The sequence below is a fragment of the Myotis davidii genome, unplaced genomic scaffold, assembly GCF_000327345.1.
Source record: "Myotis davidii unplaced genomic scaffold, ASM32734v1 scaffold46, whole genome shotgun sequence".
Classification (NCBI taxonomy): Eukaryota; Metazoa; Chordata; class Mammalia; order Chiroptera; family Vespertilionidae; genus Myotis; species Myotis davidii.
Genome location: NW_006383006.1, coordinates 1,474,891 through 1,479,854, shown reverse-complemented (window position 1 = coordinate 1,479,854; position 4,964 = coordinate 1,474,891).

The window sequence follows — 4,964 nt, the reverse complement described above, 5'->3', positions numbered from 1 at the left end:
GAAAGATATATAATAGAAATGTTAATTATTTACCTTAAATATATCAATGGTTACTTTAAAGGTAAGTGGACTAAATTCTTCAATTAAAAGACCACTGTTGGCAGTTTAGGTTTTAAAATAATTGTATGCTATTTATAAAAATTTAAAATATAAGAATGTTGAAAAAAATATTTCATACATATACATATATACACATATGTATATAATATAGAATATAAGGATCTTGAAATGTTGAAAGTAAATTAGAATAGAAAATGTTAAGTATGCAAACACTAACCAAAAGAAAGCTGGTGTAATTATATTAATACTAGAGGCCCGGGGCACTGGTGGGGGTCCCTCGGCCTGGCCTGTAGGGATTGGGCAGAAACCTGCTCTCTGACATCCCCCAAGGGGTCCCGGATTGCGAGAGGGCATGTGCACTGGGCCTCTAGTATGCATATAAGATCTTTGGTTAATCGCTCCCCCCCCCCCCGCTAGAGTCCAACCCCAGCAGTTCTAGTCAGGTTCTCTTGCCATGTTCTAGCCAGGTTCTGTCTCTATGATCTTCAGCCAGGTTCTCTCGCTAGGTTCTGTCTCTAGGTTCTGTTGCCAGTTTCTGTCCAGGATCTTTTGCCATGTTCTGTCTCTAGATTCTGTGGCCAGGTTCTGTGTCCTGTTGTCTTGTTACATCTGTATTTATGCCAGTTGATTCCAATCCTATCAATCTCTATTCCAAAGGTTAGGGCGTTTCTTATCTCCATTCCAGGGAGTAAAGATTATGTAGCTTAAGCTTCCCTTTGAGATCCATCAGTCTGTTCCATGTTTCCATGCCTGTGCATTGAGCATCTGCCCCCTGGTAGTCAGTGCACATCATAGCTACCAGTTAAATGGTCGAACAGTAGAAAGGTTGCTTAGGATTTATATATATAGATCAGACAAAGTAAACTTTAAGGCAAAAGCATTACTAGAGATAAAGAGGACTACTTGACAATGATAAAAGGTTGTGTTCACCAGGAAGATACACAACTCTAAATTTGTAGTCACCCAATAACTTAGCCTCAAAATGTGTAAATTTAAAATTGACAGAACTACAGAATTAAAAGAAGGAAGTTGGAAGCAAAAGCTATCCGACCAGCTATTTCCTTTTGGTTAGTTATAGGGCCGCCCAGGTTCAAGGAGATGGAAAGATAGATTCCCCCTCCCCGTTGATGGAGAAGTGGCAATATCACTTAGCAAAAATTATGAGGCATTGGAGATACTGTTATGGACATTTTGGAAAATATAACCTTTTATTGATTTTAGAAAATATAATCTGCTACAAAGCATATATTGAGACATAAAGCAAGTCTCAACAATTTCAGAGAATTAAAATATTCGAAGTATGTCTCTGATCATAGTGCAATTAAGCAAGACATCAGTAGAAAAATAATAACTAGAAAATCTTCATATTTGAATATTAACGAGGTATACTTGTAAATAACCTCTGTATAAAAAGAAATCACTGCCGAAACCGGTTTGGCTCAGTGGATAGAGCGTCGGCTTGCGGACTGAAGGGTCCCAGGTTCGATTCCGGTCAGGGGCATGTACCTGGGTTGTGGGCACATCCCCGGTGGGAGATGTGCAGGAGGCATCTGATCAATGTTTCTCTCTCATTGATGTTTCTAACTTTCTATCTCTCTCCCTTCCTCTCTGTAAAAAATCAATAAAATATATTTAAAAAAAGAAATCACAATGGATATTGGAAAATATTTTAAACTAAATGGTAATAAATTCAAAAGTTGTGAGATGTAGCAAAAGCCATTCCTAAGAAGTTTAGGAAAAAGTACTTTAAAATTTAAAAATAAGCCAAAACCGGTTTGGCTCAGTGGATAGAGCGTCGGCCTGCGGACTGAAAGGTCCCAGGTTCGATTTCGGTCAAGGGCATGTACCTGGGTTGCGGGCACATCCCCAATGGGAGATGTGCAGGAGGCAGCTGATCGATGTCTCTCTCTCATCGATGTTTCTAACTCTCTATTTCTCTCCCTTCCTCTCTGTAAAAAATCAATAAAAATATAAAAAAAATAATAAAATTTAAAAATAAAATTGAAAGTAAATCACTCTTGTTTTTAAATCAGATTCTCTCTGCTTTCCTTTTATTTTATTTTTATTACATTACATTTTTATTTTTTTTCTGCTTCCTTTTATACACCTGCCCTGATGCATGTTGGAATTTTCCCACTGCTGTGGATACAACTTTCCCACTCTGTGTGTACAGAGCTACCTACAGAGCTATCTCCAGGCATGAATCCGGATTTTAGTGGCTTGGAAAAGGCTATCACAACTTGTAATGTAAAGTCCAACCCAATCAACTGCTGTTTCCATTCTCCTTCCATCTTCCCTCCCAGGGCTAATTTCCCAGGCTGGTGTTTGATTCCCTGCTGTAACGGCTCCTGTGATCTCTGGGGCATGCAGGACTAGCTAGCCACAATATCACCCACATCTCCTGCTTACCTGATCTCTTCTTACCTCTCTAATCTGGTTTACCTGATCTCTTCTTCCCTCTCTCACTTTGGGGCTTTGCTCAGATCTGGTTGTGTAACATTCTTAAGGAGATTTCTCCTTCCTTGACCCAAGGGCTCTTCATTTTGGCAGTCCTTGCCTCTGTGACACAGAACTACTTCACCCCCTCCTGGTGAGCTTTTCTTTGCGGCATTGCCTTCTTAAGCAAGCGTGCCTGCCTGTTATGGAGCCCTCACCCCTGTTGATTTCTTCCACCCTGCTCTTATTTTTGGAGTCAGTTTCATTTCCTTGTCCTAATTAGTCTCTTTACCACACCTCCTCTGTTTCTTCCTCATTTGTCAGATTTTTAAAAACTGTTTCTTTCCCTCCCTTCATTCCCACCTGTCCTACCTTCAAATATCATCTCAAAGGATAATCTGAATGAAGCTTCTTTTGCAAGTCCCCCTTCTTGTGCCCTGTCCTTACAGGACTCTTTATTTCACTTACAGCACTCAACTTACTCAACTCAAAATTATAATTACTTATGTTTACCTATAAAAGGCCTCCTCCCTACTAGATATGTAGGGGCTTGAGGGCAAGGTTATTTCTTACTCATCTTTGCAGCTGGAACATAGGAGTTGTTCAGGAACTATTTGTTGAATTCATGAGCGTGAGATCCCAGAGGATAAAGGCAAATATTTCCTTCTGTTTCTAGGCTGGAACCAACAGTGCCTTGACTGGTTTCACTGTTTATCAGGAAATGGGTTGTATGGACCTGGAAGTGCCAGTTGAAATAAAGATTTCCATATACATGTTCATTGATTCTGTAAGGGTTGTCTCATTCATTCATTCAACAAACATTTATTGATGACTAAGGGCTAAACCTACTGCAAAGAGAGATGACAGGGAATAGGACAAATACCAGGAAGGCATTAGTAATCTGGTTTGAGACTTTGAAACATAAACAACTAACTGCAGGGCAAAGTGAAATAGGTGCTATATTCCAGTACAGACCAAATTCGCTGAGAGCACAAAGCAGAAGGACATGGGATAAATGAGGAGGGTTCAAAAGAAGAGCAACTTAGTTTTTTACAGTGGACTCAGCATCACCATGACACAAGGCCCCTGAACATTTCTGAGCCACCACTCAAATCTCTGAACCTCATGGGAGTGGGAGGTAGAGTGGGAAGGAGGAAGCAAGTCAACTTACTCCAGACCCATGCTGTCTAATTAACCACCTGCCAGATATAGCTACTGGGCACTTGAAAGGTGGCTAGTCTGAATGGAGATGTACATAAGGGTAAAATATAACTGGATTGTGAAGACTTAATACACAATTTTTTTTATATTGATTAGTTATTAAAAATAACATTTTAGATATATTGGGTAGAATAAAATGTGTTATTAAAATAAATTTCACTTGTTTCTTTTTACTTTTTAAAAACATTTTAATTGATTTTTAAAGAGAGAGGAAAGGAGAGAGAAAAAGAAACTTCAATATGAGAGCAAAACATGATTGGTTGCCTCCTGCATGGGGATCGAGCTCGCAACCAGGGCACGTGGCTTGACCAGAACCAATCCAGCAACCTTGTGGTGCATGGGGTGATGCCCAACCAACTGAGCTATACAGTCCAGGGCACTTTTTACTTTTGTTGTTGTTGTAAATCCTCACCTGAGAATTTTTTTCCTATTGATTTTTAGAGAGAGTGGAAGGGATGGGGAGAGACAGAGAAACATGAATGTGAGAGAGATACATGGATTGGTTGCTTCCCGCGTATGGTCGGGGATCCAGCCAGCAACCCAGGTACATGCCCTTGACTGGAATTGAACCCAAGACCCTTTAATCTGTGGGCCGACACTCCAACCACTGAGCCAAACTGACCAGGGCTCTTTTTACTTTTTTATGGGGCTCACATTACATTTATTTCTATTGGACAGCCCTGTTTTAAAAACTCTTCCCAGGTTGCGGGAGCCTAGAAAATTTGGAAAATAGGTGAGGGAAACAGACAGACTTTGACACTGAACCAGGACCCTGGCTCAGTGGTGATTCCCAGCCCTGACCTGTATCCAGACTCCCAGGGACTTCAGACATCACTTGGGCCTGGGCTGGGGCAAGTCAAGCCACAGATAGGAATCTTGGTTCTCTCCTTTCTGCATGTCTCTGTGACTCTGGCCACAGGGACAAAGGTGACAGGGAGCTGGTTTGTTTTCTGTATTTCTTTCAACCAGCTTCCTTGAAGACAGAGCTACTGAATGGTGGAGACAGGGGCTAGTGGAGGCTTTCATAATAACACCTAGGCTTCTGATCATCAATCAGTTAGTATACTGCTTGCGGGGGGGACTTAGTATGTCCAATTGTTGACTGATTTTTGAAACTGTTAAAGATGATATGTATTGTTGACAGCTTTATATCTGTTAAAGATGATATCCTATATAATAAAAGCCTAGGTTGCATCACGCCCTCATGTGATGCCCTCAAGCAATGGCATCACAAGATGGCCACCACG